The sequence below is a fragment of the Equus caballus genome, chromosome 4 (assembly GCF_041296265.1).
Source record: "Equus caballus isolate H_3958 breed thoroughbred chromosome 4, TB-T2T, whole genome shotgun sequence".
Classification (NCBI taxonomy): domain Eukaryota; kingdom Metazoa; phylum Chordata; class Mammalia; order Perissodactyla; family Equidae; genus Equus; species Equus caballus.
Window position 1 is genome coordinate 18,653,305 of NC_091687.1, and position 16,027 is coordinate 18,669,331.

A 16,027-nucleotide genomic window follows, 5' to 3' on the forward strand; every position below is an offset into this window, starting at 1 on the left:
AAAGATTTCTTGGACTCTCAAGGTCTGGCAGTAGTGCTCTTTTATTTAGAGAATAGTGTGTAATAGCATGCGGACAGGACCCATGGGCGGTAAAGAGCTGCTGCTGCCAACATGGGTTGAGAATAGGGCTAAATTTAAGGCATAGGTATGTAAGTTATCTCTTTACAAGACAAAGGAAAGAATATGTAAAAAGAGTCGTTAAAATGGTATCAGTCCCGGTAGGGTCTGGTTATTGGGTGGTCCTATAACTTTTAGATAAGAATCAAACCAGATTAAGTAAATGGCAGAAGCCACAGCTTAAATATTATCTTCAGCTAAAGACAAAGGAGGATGTTTGGGGGGGGGGGGGGTCAGTTACATGGGGTTGCCAGAGGGTAAACAACTTAACTCCTTGCCTTCCCCATTAAGTTTCCAGAGATGAGCCCATCCCACCTTCCTCCTGGTGCAGAGAGGGAGACAGCCCCCACAGATGGAGACTTCCTTCACAAGTGCAAATGTCTCTTATCAAAGGGCAAGCAAATTCCACTCCTCAGAGCCTCCTTCTCATCTGCAGTTTTTAAAATCATCCCCCTAAAATACTCATCACTAATGATGACATGGGGAGGAGATATGTAGTTATAAGAAGTTACAATTAAAACATTTTTAACGTTTTAGTTCTTAGATGGGCAGTGGGTTCACAAGTTTTCATTTTAAATTTGTTCCTAATTCACATATGTGAAACATAAATTCAGTTCACTGAGTATAGAAATTAGGAGGCCATTGTTTATCTCTGAAGGACCACTGCAGGAGAAGGTGTCCATGAATGGATGGCTGGAAAATGACACGGTGATCATTGTCCATTGAGTAGGTGAGAGGTGAAGGGAGAGAACAGAGACTTGAATGAGCGTAGACAGGCACAGTGGTCTTTGACCATGTTTGTAAGGCAAAGAAAGGAGTCATTAGAAGGGGAGGGATATCATGGTCATTTAATTGATCACTATCAGAGAAGATGACACGACAGAAGTCTGATCTCCAAATCTTAGCTGGAAATTTCTGCATCTGAGAGGAAGGAAGGAAGAAAGTCCTGAAGGCTTTCAGTTTTAGATGGCATTTTTCTTTTCACCCATGACCTCCTAAACCGTGAGGGTGAGTGAGAGTCAGAGGCTAGAATCAATCTGGAGAACAGACACAATGAGTGTGAAATAGCTGCAGGGGAGAAGGAGAATGAAAGTCACCTGGGCATGAAAAAAGATTGACTGAGGGTCAGGCTGGGGTTAGAGTACATAAATGTTTAGGAGGTTATAGGTTACATTCTTTGAGGGAAGCCTGGCAAGTACTGGGGATTAAATAATCAACGATCCACATCAGATGATGTAATTTCCATTTTTTTTTCTCCAGGCTGAGGCAATTTGGGGTACATGCAGATTGGTAGGAACAGCCTTGTGTTGACCAGATCAGTTGTTGGAGGAACTTTTTCTCTCATAGGCAACACGTAATATGTATTATGACGACACACTTTCTGTCTACAGAGAGGGAGTTCACCAAGCTTAGGGCTATTGAAATGCAAATATTTTAACTGAGATAAGAGGATTCTTGAAGGAGCTCACTTATATGCACACTCTGACAGCAGCCCATGCTGTGAAGAAAAAGACCTGTCAAGGCCTAGAGGATGGCAGGCATCAGGTTTGATGAACTCTACACTGAGAACATGAGGGAGAGAGGTTGACGATGGGGTGCTCCTGGACACCAAACACTAGAGGAAGCAAGAACTTAAGGCCAGAAACTATGAGCAGAGGAACTTAGTGGTATTCCTGGAACCTTTGGCTTAACACCCTTTTAAAAGATATGGTCTACATCTGTATCATCTACATCTATACATATACGTATAATCTATCAATCAACCTACCATCTATTTATCTATCTAATTTTTTTTTTAATGAATGCACAGTTTTAGGCCTTGAGGGATGATAAGCAAATTTGGCATAGAGAATATCTCTGACGTTAATGCTTTCAGTTAGTGGGGGAAACAGACAGGTAAAGGAACAATTGAAAGGGGTCTAAAAGAAAGGAAGTATTGCTGGGTATGGGTTGTGGATAAATGTAACCATATCCAAATTTATGAAAAATAATAAAAACAACAATAATCACAACAGGTACTATTTCTGAGCACCCAACTGAAATCGGGTACTTTACAAAATATTTTCAATAATAATGTCCTAATTTCATTTTGTTAAGAGCTGTAATCTCTTTGTGGGCAGGAACCAGATTTGTTCTATTTATCAAGCTCCTCCAAGGACACACTCTAATGCCTAGCTAGCTGTAAAATAATAATAATAATAATAATAGTAATGAATTTAGTAATAATAAATAAGAGCACTGAATCTGTGTACCACATCAAGCTGGGCTGCTGGTGTGGAGAGCTATGTTTAATTTCATCCCGAGGCATGGACAGACCTCACTGGCCATCCCAGCCTATTGCAGCTGAGTCAAGTAGACTGTATTGAGCCTCGTCCCACAGATTCTGTCCCAAGGCTTTTCTCCTTTAGTTAGACACTTGAAAGTGGCCAAGATCTCGCACCCGTGCCCGTTCAATCACACAGTGCCATTCAACAGAAAACCTAGCTATAAGCTAATTTTTTCCTCAGCTTTGGTTTGGGATTTATGCCATTTATCATCTGTCCCATTCTCTCATTGTGTTCTTTTCAACATAAACAAATGCTGGATTTTAGCATCATTTGAAACCTACAGCAAAGCTTCCTGTTTTGGCTCATCCTAAGACCCTTTCCTCAACCTCTTCGGATAATTCAGTCTTAAATGATGGAAGCATCTGTTTTGTACAGAAAACATGCGATTTCAACATCTGAAAGAGGCAGCCTGATTGGGCCTAGAGAATGGCACACGGCATGGCAGTTTCCTTTCAGCAAGTGCCGCAGCTCCGCTTGGAACCGGAGGAGGAACTTCTCCACACAGATGTTCTCTGAATAGCACTTATGACAAGAATTGAGGTTTGAACAGCATGTGTTTGCTAAGGCTAATGAAAGACTTGGGGAAAATGAATAACTCAACTCTTAAAATTAGAAGGGGAAAGAGCTATTTATTGAACTTTTCAAATTCTGTTATTTATGCATTTCCTTTAAAATTACTCTATGCATTTGCCATTTACTTGCTTTTCCAAGTTGCCCCCTTTGCTTCGAAGCCTCCTGGCACATTATATACCTTCAAATTCACAAGTCCCAGTGTTTGTTTTCAAAGGGGGGGATATATAAACAACAAATATGGTTGCAGGTGTCTCTTCCATCCTTGATCATTTGACTGTTGTCCATCTGTGTACATCTTCCCGGCTGAAGCATAAGTTCCTGCTGCTGCTGAGAATGCTGCCTGCTTGGACACTGTTATACAGGCAAAGAGTCCCTGTGCCGAAATGGTGCTCAGTGCTCCACAGGGTCCCCAAAGCCTTGTCTTCCAAGGCAAATCCTCCTGCAGAGTGCCTCTGGAGGCTGATCTTTCCAGGAAGACACTCCCTGAGTCTTAAACTTTAGTCAAAGTGACTCAAGGAAGAGAATAGTGTTTGAAAATGAAGCTTGGAATGCCAGTTGTGATGAGGCGTACTAACCCAGTCACAGGGCTGGACTCCAAGTCTAGAGAAGCTCCCTGTTTGGGCTCTGCCTGTCCAGATGAGGATGTCAGAACAGGATCGTGGTCATGGATTCAGTAGGCCAAGGGATCCTGGCCAGTAGGAGAGTCACCAGTGGCTGGGTTTATGGCACTGAGACTCTTCTAGTCTCAGGTATGTTTTTGTTTTGATCCTCAATGTGTTATTATCTATCAGTTGTAAAGAAAGACTTCAGCCATCAGTTGTGGGTTCCGACAGCAAGTTCAGCCCCTATGCCGATGGGACAGGTAGCCAGAGACCCATCAAAGTGGACTTCCGTACAGTTGCCCAGGCCCAGGCACAACAGGATCTAGTGAAGGGGAAAAATAAGATCTAGAGGAGGGAAGTTGTCAGAAACAGACATTTGTGGGGCACTATGATAGAGCCTTCGTTAGATTACTGCATTCAGTTCCTAAAACTGCCTGAGAGTTAACTGTTACTATGCTAGATTATATAGGGGGAAATGGAAGTTTGCAGTGGTGCAGTAACTTGTCCAAAGTCACACCCAAGAAAATAGTAGGGTAGAATGGAGTTTCAGGGATGTATTCCCACAGAACCTCCATATTTATGCTATAACATATGGCCAAACCGAGGTGAAGTCATGGGGTAGGTCTTCAATATGAGGGTGTGAGGCCCTCAGACCAGGCGATCTGGATACCAAGGATAGAGCAGCACCTCTTATAATCTAAAAACACTGTGAGCCTGGTTAAGACAGCTGTGAAACTTGAGGTTCAGCCTGTGGGCTGCAACGCTGGAGACAGCAGGTGGGAGGCACCCTTGCGTTTCATGCAGGTGAGCTGGTAAACAAAAGGCAACCTTCCATCACCCGGTATACCAGGCGGAGTCCCTGATCAGCCTGATCCATAGGGAACTTGCAGCTGCCAGCTAGGGCAACAGCTGTAGGAGATGCTGCTGTTCGTTATTTTTCTTGCTTTTGGAACTAGTCTATTGAATGCAGTAATCGTCAATGTTCCACTCAGACTCGATTTGAGTATCCATCATTATATGAATAATTTTATTACACTTGGCCAGTAAAAAAGAGAAATCAAAAGTTTAGAAAGCCTGAATGTGCACTCTGAAATGAAGATGATATTTTTAAGTAGGATGAATATGTATGCTTATTTATAACAGACTCAATGCTATACGCTGGGTTTTAATATCAATTTTGCTTCTGCTGCACCACTTTCGGTGTGATTCTTTAACCAATGATGTCAGGAGAGAGAACACTATTCTAGCTTTTCCTAATCCAGTGGTTCTCAAGTTGGTGGCTTTGGCCTCCCCCCAACCAAGGGGTCATTTGGCAATGTCTACAGACATTTTTGTTGTCACAACTGTGGAGGGAGGATGCTCGTGGCGTCTAGTGGGTAGAGAGAAGGGATGCTGCTAAACATCCTATAATGCACAGGACAACCCCCCACAGCAAAGAATCATCAATTCCATAATGTCAACAGCGTTACTGTGGAGAAACTCTGCTCTAAGTAGGGCCTCCAAATAAAAATACAGGATGCCCAGTTAAGTTTAAATTTCAGATAACCAGCAAATAATTTTTTAGTACATATATGTCCAATTGCATGGGACAATTATGTGCTTAATATGTCCCAAATATTGCACAGGACATACTTATACTAAAAATTATTCCATGTTTATCTGAAATACAGACATAACTGGCCATCTTGCATTTCATTTGGCAACCCCAGCTCCCTATCCCTTGTATAGGAGTGTGTCTAGTGCGATGAATTTCGAGCTTTTCTCTGACAGCATGGAACGAACTTTGTTTGGGGGCAATTATTATAGATAAGGCATTACTGTGTAATAGCACAGGCTTTGGAATGAAGCATGTCTCAATTCAAACCCTATGTATGACCAGCCGTATAATCTTAGAGCGGTTATTTAATTCCTTTCAACTTCAGTTACCTCATATGTGTTATGGGAATAGTTACGAAGATCTCATAGGATTATTGCGAGAAGCAAATAAAGTAATGTGCAAAATGACTGGTATTCATGAAAGATAATTATAATTTTATTATTAATTTACCCTTTTCCTCAGTGGTATCTTAAATTTCTCTTTAAGCTCAGATTTTTATCAAGATAATTCTTCCCTCTGATATAATCAGTAGGATTATGGCAGCTTGCTGTACTGAATAACCCAAGAGTGGGTTGAATCTTTTCTTTTCAACATTTGTGGAAGTAAAACATACATATGGTCAAGTTAGCAAATATTGGTTATACACTTCACTATTATTTTTTTACAAATTGAACATACCCGTGTAACTATCATCCAGAGCAAAATATAGAACACAGTCAGCACCCCAGAAACTCTCTCATGACCACTCTCATTCATTATATCCCCAAAGATAATTACCATTTTGAGGTCAATCATCATAAACTGTATTTTTTTGCCTATTCTTGAATTTACTATAAATTGAATTATGTAGTTAGTACTTTTTATTGTGTGGATTTTCTTTCCTTTTCTTGTTTTTAACCTTTTATCTCAACACTATGTTTGCGACATTTTTCATGTTGCCGCACAGAGTGGTAGTTCAATCTGGTTCTTTGCTATATGACATTGCATTGTATAAATGCACCAGGATTTATTTATCTGTTCAACTGTTCATGGGCATTTGGGTAATTTTGATATTTTTACTATTGTAAATGGTCTTCTATTAATATTTTGTAATGACTTTTGGTCAATATATGAATGCATTTACGTTGGTGGAACAGTTGTGTCACAGTGCACACATAAATTTGGTGCTAGTAGATAGTTAGACAGTTTTGCATACTGTGCCAATTTATTCCCCTACCAGCAGTATGTGAAAATTTCATTGTCCCACATTCTCTCTGCACTTGATATGGTCAGGTTTTATAATTGTTAGGCCTTATGGTGGCTGTGTAATGTTATCAATTGTGGTTGAATAAGATTTTCCTGACAAGTAGTGATGTTGACTTCACTTACAAATGAGTATCGGCCATTGTAATAAAGATTTGAAAAAATTCAATCTTGACCCAGTTTTGAGGCCTTGGCTAGAGGCTGGTCAGTTCTCCTTCCTGAGCAGCTGATTAGGCCCAAACCCCCCCATCACCTCTATTTGTCCCTCAAACTCTAACCCACTATGCATCTACCCTATTAGCCTCAGAGCCAGGTATCAGACAACCAGAGACAGCCCCTTTGCCCTGGAGCCTGATGAAATTATTCAACCAGCCAGTCCTAAGCCTGTTTACCTTGCCTAACCCTCTCATTCCTACAGACAAGCCCTTAAAGGTGATTGTCCACAGCTCCCCTTTCTCCTTCTGCTTCCTGACCAAATCCGGTGTTCCGCTGTGTAACTCTATGTGTAGTGTGGCATGCTTTGTTCTCCCCTGGGAGTTGTAAGCTTAACAAAATTGTAAAACTCTTTTTGGTTTCTGTCTCTTGACCTGCATCTGGTCTCGCCATGCCTCATCCAGGGTAATATGGTTAAAACAGCCATTTTGTATTCTCTTTTCCAAAATGACTATGTCTCATCTCACTCTGCCTCCATATTTTATCGTCCTGTCTCTCTTTTCCTTATTGATTTGTGGGAGTATTTTATATATTTTGGACGTGAATCCTTCATAGATTACATGCATTTCCCATATCTTTTTCCTACTGTGTGATTTGCATATTCATGTTTAGAGTGGTATCTTCTAATGAAGAGTAATTCTTGATTTAGTAAAGTCCGATGTATCAATCATTTGCCTTATAGATAGTGCTTTTTGTGTGCTGTTTAAGAAATCCTCACCTACTCCAAGGCAATGGAGCTATTCTCTTATGTCATCATCCAGGAGCTTTATTGGTTTAATTTTCACTAAGTAAATGATGCATCTAAAATAGATTTTGTGTGTGTGTGGCGTGAAGTGTATGGCATGTGTATGGTGAGGTAGGTGTGAGGGATTAATTTTTTCTTCCATAGGGGTATCCAGCTGCCCCAGCATTGTTATTAACGAAGATTACCCATGTCTCAAGGCGTTGCAACATCACCTTTCTTCATAAATCAGTTGATCACATAGATCCTTTTGTTGAATTTTAGATCTTTGATTTTCACTTTTTCTTCTTTTCTTAACATATTCACTGGAGTCTAGATCCATTCTCCAAATTTTGATATGTCAGATTCTCATTTTCTGTTTAAAACAAATTCTTTTATTATGACTTGTTTTTTGACTCATGGAATATTTAGTAATGTACTGCTTAAGTTCCAAACATTGGGATTTTTGTAGTTATTATATTAATCATTTTTATCTTAATTATTATTAACATTTTAAAAGTGTTAATTGTTTGAAACCATGTTTTAGCTTAATTTCCCAGTGACCAGGCAAGTCTCTGAACTTTTTGTTGTTTCATTTGCAGCTCAGCATCTGATCAATTTTAGTAAGTGTACACGGAAAAAAATCTGTCTTCTCTTGGTTTGTGTACCAGTTTTAGGTATATTAATTATATCAACTTAGTAATCTTATTGTTCCAATATTTTATATTATTTTGGATTTTCTTTGCTTGTTCTTTCACTTACTGTGAATGTTATTTAAGTCAGCAATTATGATTATGGATTTGTTTACTCTTCCTTTATTTTTGTGAGCATTTTCTCAATTTTACTAGTAGTTTTACTAGTCATTTTCTAACGTAGACCTTTTCTAAGGTCGACAGGCTCAAAAATTATATAATTAGAGAGGCAAATATACTATTACAAGTTATTACTTTTTCTTTCTAAAGAAAAAATATCTCAGTATTCATCTTTAAAAGTTGATAATCTCCATCCATGTCTTTCTATAGCACACAGTATTGATAATTGTTAATTGGTACCTGGAGCCCAGATAACCATCGATATACTCTCTAGGACTGCCCTTGACATAATTTTTGACACTTTTACACTTAACAAAGTTAACTGAGTTAGTAGGTATATTTTTCTCCATCTCTAAATAGCATCGGGAAAGGCAGACACGTTTGAATTTTTAAGTCGATAACTGCAGTTACCAGAGTCTGTGTGATATCAACCTCTTAGAATATATTTTAGGTTATAAATGCCATGGAAGGATTTCAATGTTAACACATTTAAATTTAACTGAAGGCAACTGATATGTTTTCAATTATGTTTGCATAGTATATCTTTTTCTATTCTTTTATTTTCAATCTATCTATGTTGTTGAATTTGAAGTGAATTTCTTGTAAATAGCATAAAGGTGGATTCAGTTTGTTTACCCACTCTGAAAATCTCTGTCTTAATTGGTGTACTTAGATTGTTTGCCTTCAAGGTAATTATTGCTATATGAGAGCTGAAGTCTGCCATTTTATTATTTGCTTTTTTGTTGATTCCTTTTGTTTTCCTCTGTTTCCCTTTTCCTGACTTCCTGTTGATTGCTTAAAGGTTTTTTTGTATCCCATCTTGATTTATTTATAGTTTTTTGGGGTGTATCTCTTTTATAGTTTTCTAGTGTTGTTCTAAGTATTGCACAAACCATATGTGACTTGTCACAGTCTATTGGAATCAATATTGCACCACTTTGAATGGCTGAGAACCTTCCTTGCATTTAGGTCCCTTTATTTTCTTGACTTTTAAATATCATCTTCTGAAGTATCAGATAATGTTGTGATTTTTGTTTCAAACATCAAATATGGTCCATAAAACTCATAAGGAGAAGGTAGGTACCCATATTTCCGCTTTTTTGGTTCTTTCTTCCTTTCTTATCTCCAATATTCTTTCTTTTATTGCTTCCTTTCTGTTTGAAGAAATTCCTCTAGCCAGTCTCTAAGGGTGGGTCTGCTAGTGACAAATTCTTGAAGTTTTCCTTTGTGTGAGAAGGTTTCCTATTTCCTTTCCTTTCCTTAGGGATGGTTTCACTGCATATAGAGTTCATGGTTTACAGTGCTTTTCTTATAACATTTGAAAATGTTGTGTCACTTTCTTCTTGTTTCTATGTTTTCAGCTAGGAAGTCTACTGTCATATTAATTGATGTTCTCTTATAGGTAATATGGCATTTCTCTCTGGCTACTTTCAATTGTCTTTGGATTTCAGAAGATTAATTATGGTATGTCTTGGTGTAGATTTCTTTGGGTTTATCCTGTTTGGGGTTAACTCAGATATCTAAATCTGCACAGTTTATATCTTTCGGGAAATTTGGGAATTTTTCAGCCACTCTCTCTTTAATTAGGAATGCTGACTCTTCTATTTTTGTCCCACATGTCCCTAAGGATCTGGTCACTTTTCTTTTTGTGGTGGTGGGGGGATTCTATTTTCTCTCTGTTGTTCAGATATATCCTCAAGTTCCCTGATTCTATCCTCTGTCATCTCTACTCTACTAGGGAGCCCATCCAGAAAATTTTAAAATTTCTGTTATTATATTTTTAGTTTTGTAATTTCCATTTTTATAGCTTTTATTTCTTTGCTGAGATTTTCTAAGATCTCATTTGTTTCAAAAGAGTTTGTAATAGTTTATTGAAGTATTTCTGTGATGTCTGCTTTAAAATTCTCATCAGACATTTCCAATATCTGTGTCATTTTGGTGTTGGCATCAGCTGATTATCTTTTCTCATTTTTTCAGGTTGTGATTTTCTTGGTTCTTGGTATGACTGGTGATTTTCAATTGTATCCTGGACATGTATTCTATCATGTTATGAGAGTCTGATCCTATTTAAATTTCCTCTTTTAGCAGGCATTCTCCCTGCTAGATTTAGCACGCAGATCTTGGCCTGATTTTGTGGGCAGTTTTTCCAATGACAAGTTAATAACCAAAGCTTTTATGGTGTCATTTTGGTCTGCTTGGGTTATCTGGTATGGCTAGGGCTCCCACTGTTCCCTGCTGGCACTGCCTGAGGGGAAAAGGGGTTCTCTCAGGCCAGACCATGTGGTGCTGTTAAGTTGGGGAAGGGGTTCGCCAGCTCCTGGGGATGGAGAGTCTTCCAAGACAGGGCACTTGTGGGGGACACCCCCTTTCTAGTTCGGTCTGGCTTAATAAGAGAGGCTGTCTCGGTCTTGTGAGGTCAAAGGGGCTTTACTGAATTCCTTACTGAATATCTCTTCAAATATTGCTTCTTCATCATTCTCTTTCTTCCCTCATTTTAGACTCTAGTTACATATATGTGAGACTCTGACTATACTTCATTTACTTCTTACTCTCTTTTCTCTATTTTCCATCTCTTTGCCTCTGGTTCAATAGGTATATTTCATATTTTTCCTTATTTTCTCGTTCACTAATCCTCTTTCTTCTTTTATTAATGTGTATGAATTTATGTTGAAACTTCATTGGCATTAAATTTTTACTATTGGTTATATTATTTTTAATATACAGGGTTTCTGTTTTATTATTTTATAGACTGTAATTCTCTGGTAAAATTCGCATTCCTTTCTTCTCTTTACTTGAAGATGTTAGTCATAGTCTTTTAAATACCCATGTATGAAAACTCCAATAACTAATCATTGTGTGGTCTACCTTTGGGGTCTTCATGCTCTCTTGATTTTTTGTTGTTTGTTCTAGTTTCCTGGAATGCTTTGGTAAATTTTTATTGAGAGCTAGATATAGTGCATGACAATTTATAGAAATTCTGGATGAATTTATTTGTTCTATAGAATAGAATTTAAATTTCTTGAGACAGTCATACACAGCATAATCAGACAACTCAATTAAGTCCAGGCCAGCTTACTTTCAGTCTATCTTAGCCTTTTTTGAATCCCCGTGGAAAGCCTGAAATGTTTTCCAGGCCTCTCCTTCTTGGCAAGCATTGAATTTCATGTTTTTGTCTTCCAAGAACCACCAAATTGCTAAAATCTCTGGTTTGCTTGGTTTTGCAGATTCTGCCCATACATGTGTGGTCTAAGAGTCAGCATCGAGGGGACTTCTGCACAAAATGTTGACATTGATTTCATGTAATTTCCTTTTCTTTAAGATCCCAGGCCCTTGAGTCCTGAATGCCTCGTTAGTCCTGAATCCCAATTTAAGTGTCTCGAGCCCTAGGAGATTGCCACAAGCCCTAGACCACTGCGTATTGTGCAGCCTCTCTATCTTGATCTGCAAGTCTATAAATGCCCTGGGGGAAAAACTGGGGTTAATGTCAGGATTATCTTCATGCCTTGGTCTTTTCTTTTAGACTTTGGTTTCCCAATTTATGTCTGTCTTAGTTTCTTCTGATGCTTTTAAGCAACGATTTCTGCAATTATTCATGCTTTCTTGTTATTGTAGATGGTCAAGTTAGTCAAATAGCAGTTATTTTGTTACTGATGGTAACAGAAGTCAGCCCTAAACTCTTGTCTCTGAAGTTTGGTTTAAGGTGGGTGGAGCAATGTAGTGTGTTCTATATAGTTAGTTTCTAATCTCCTTAAAATTTGTGACCAATTAGTACCTTTTATGTTCAGCTTTAGAGTCTCAGCCACAGATTGAATACTATGAAATGATTCCTATTTGAAACTTTCTAAGCACTGTGACTGGAGCATAGAAGCACTGTAGAAAAAGAGTCATGTATGAAATCTCAAGGAGCCTAGCTCTCATCCTAGAAAGTTAATATTAATTATGAGTGTAATAATAATTATCACGATAAGTTTTATTGAATACTTACAATATTATAATAATGTTCCCAGCGCTATTCGAAGTACATATTATGTGTTTACTCATTGAACTCATAAAAATTCTTTAAGTTACTCACCATTATTTGTCATATCTCATAAATGAGGTACCCAAGGCCAGAGAGGTTCAGCATGTTACTAAAGGTCACACGGAGATTAACTGGCAAAGCCAGTGACAATTATGGGGACAGATATTGCTAATGTGAAAATGAAAATACAATGTATTTTTATCACTAATATTTTGTTTTGTTTCTAGTTGCCCCTGTAGATCTCCATCCATTCATTACTTCAACCTATATGACAGAAAGCAAATCGTTTTGGCAGAAGTTAGTTAAGTTTAGGTGATATCAGACAGATTTTTTGAAAGTCAGACTCTCGCCCTGCCTCCTGGAGGATAGCCTGGAGAAGCTGCCAGCTCTCAGAGGTCCCATTTTCAGTAGAGTCAGGCTTTTCATCACATTAGTAGCAGTGAGGATTGAGGAACGTGCCTAGGTAGGTCAGCCTGATGAAGGTTTGCAGGGTCCAACATACTTCGTTGTAGGGTGAAACAAGATTCTGAGAGCTCCTAGCAGGACATTCCAAGGGCTTAGAGCTTACCTCTTGGAACTGAGCAAGGGCCAGACCTTTCTTTGGGCAATGTTAATCACTTATTCACAGATATCCATCGCCGTTTTCTGCAACTGTGCATCAGCAGGCATGGCTCTGCTTCACGCCTCTCATCCTTCTCTCCTTTTGTGGGAGAAACTGCAACATTATATGTCAAAAGGTATGAATGAACGGAGGAGTGAAGAATTTGTGAAATAATGCAATCTGTCACAGTAAGCACCCTGGGACTTAGATTTGGAGATTAGGAAAAAGAGTAAGAGAAAAAAATATACTGAAATACTATTTGTGCCAAAGGGGCCACTTTGAAATAGAGTGTGACTGTGATAATAAGGTTTGAATTTAACAGATGATTCAAGGAATTGAACTGAGTGTACAGAGACGTATTATATGTATTTGAAGATGGAGAAAATTGTTGTTTAGATGAGTGGCTACTGATCTCTGAATCATATGTGATTCATACTATGGTATCATAGAGGATGGCGAGGAGGAGACAGATCAAAAAACATGATACCGAGGGTGGACGTGGGGGTTTGAATAAGGAGGAGTTGAAGATGATGCTCTGTTTTCCAGTTGGGTCTGGGATCCAATTTCTTTTATAAGTGTATGTATATGTGTGTGCATGTGTATGTGTGTGTGTATGCATGTATGTCTATATGTATATGAGTGTATATTTGTGTATAGGTGTGTGTGTGCATGTATGTGTGTATGTATATGTGTGTATATATATGTGCATGTATGTGTACAGTTGTGTGTGTATATCCATTGACATTGGGTCCATTTAGGAGACACCTGGTGAGAAATCCATTCATCTTTGGACCTCTTTTTGCCCCCATTCATACCAATGGTGGATGGGGATACTTTTAGACCCTGGTTGTTAGCGTTTACCAAGGGCTGCTATCTCAACATCCTCCAAAAGTCCTAGTACTGCTCTTTCCCTCAAGCACTGTTACCCTGTTAAGTGGTTGCAGGTCACCTTGGGAAAAGCGTAGAGGAATATTTACATGTTATATTTATGACAATGTTGCAGGGACATTCCTCCAGAACAACTGGCCTCCACTCCAATCAAGGAGCTCCAGGTTTGTCAACTGACTTAGGTCTGTGAGTTGGGAAAGAAACTCAGTTCCCACTGTGGTGACTTAAGAATGTTCATTGCTCATTAAGTCTAGAGGTTTGTTTTTTCCTCGTATAGAGATCAAGTGAAGCTGTAGAAGGTTGCCCACACATTTTATTATGAGGACCACAGTGAACAACTAGGTACCAGCCTAGATCCCTGCGAGTCGAGCCATCTTGATTGCTTCCGAATTCCTGCTGCTTATTATGGAACTTGTGAACTTGTGTCCACCTTGTCTTGGGTGGCTAATATAGCTGCCTGGCCTTGCCGTTCTAGCATTTTATCATTATCTTTAAGTCAAAGAGCACAATACAATGACAGCCTCTCTGTTTTCATATGGTGTATAAGAAAAACATTTGAGGTATAGTAAGGCCAACAGACCAGGAGGCAGTTGCTATTGAAAACATAGTTTACTACGCACAGTTCGCAAGAGGAGAGTTATGATATGTCACACTGGGGACGCACACCAGGAAACAGCATCGGTCAGGAGGACAAGGGCGGGAGGGTGTGGTGAGGGGGTTTTCGGCAAAAGCCTTTATTGTGGTTTCTGACAGATGGAACAGGTGAGGCAGGGTAAGCAGGCTTAATATTGTCTAGGTTAAATAATCCCGTGGGCTCTCGGACCTACGGACTGTCCCTGATTGGATGCCTGGCTCCTGGCCCTGGGGTGATTAGGGTGGGAGGATAGTGGCCTGGAGTGTAAGAGTCTGTTAAAAATGGTGGTTGGGGTATGGGCTCTGGATTAGTCGGTTTGTGTTTGAAAAGAATATTCAGGGGCTAGTTATTCGCTATCTCTGGGAATTGGCTAACCCTGGCAGGGGAAGTCCTCCAGGGTCAGCAAGCCTCCAGAAGTCAAAGCCTCAGAATATAGAAAGTAAAAGATATGGTTAATACACTCTCCTACTGTCATTCATACAGAGTACATCCTTTGCAGGGCGCTTTAAGGATGCGATCTACCGTCACTGATGGATTTCACAATGCCTTTGTAAAGGGCATATCTTCTGGGCTCCTCGAGGAGGTGTGAAATGTTTGTAGTTGATGCATCCCAGCATTCTAATATCCATAAACCTTTTAGATTCCTTCCTATACATTTTCCCATAGAATTTCTGATGTCTTAACTTTATTGAATATAGCCCATCATTGAGTCAAATTTTCAGTCAACCAACCTAGCATAAATTTAGAAAAACTTCAACAAACATACTAAATATTGAATCTTGAGAAAAGGTACCTGTATTGACCAATTCAGTCAGATCTAGCATTTACATCATTCTCTGTCTAATACCCTCAGAGTCTATTCTCACACATGTTCTGCATGATCTTGCCAATATCTTTCCTTATCAGATTGTGTACATGTTCCCCCGAAGCATACTGATGTCTAATTCTCATTGTGAGTTGAAGGCTATGCAAGATGGTGAGGGTAAGTACAGAGGAAACTAGGGATCCACTTATGAGCCAATTTCCTCAGGTGATGTTGCCACTTGAACTTCATAAACAAAAGAAAGCCAGTCTTCAGACAAAGGAGGTAAGACTGCTTCCATTGGTGAGGTGGCCCAGGGATACTTTGGGATTGAAGGCCCTCAGATTTACTCAATGTCATCCAAATTGCCCATCCATTCCTCAGGTTACCAGTTGTTACCAATCAATGCTTCAGTTTATTCTGAGACTTGGAAAATATTGGGATTCTTTTAAATCCACCATGGGAGATCTCTGTGTTTCTGACTGTGACTGGAACTAAGAGTTTAAATTCTTGAACTTTTTTTTAATGTAACCTCTCCAGCACAGTTAGAAGAAATCAATCTACTCTCAATCCTGTGGTGTCATTATGGCTACCTTTTTAGTAAAATGAACTAGCTACTCAATCCATAAATCCTTGTCACCAACTGGCACTTTGTCTCAAATCATGCATGGTTGATAATTTAAATAATTGTGATGTCACTGATTTTCAGCATCCAATTTTCCAATAACAATGAAGTCATCACTCATTAAAACCAAATTGTTAGGCCACCAAATCCTTAAATCTTATCTTACAGATCTATACTCTGAGATAAGCTCTAGTATCCAGATTATATCAGCCAAAGTATAGCAAGGAGATCAAAACCTATGCCTCGGGGTCC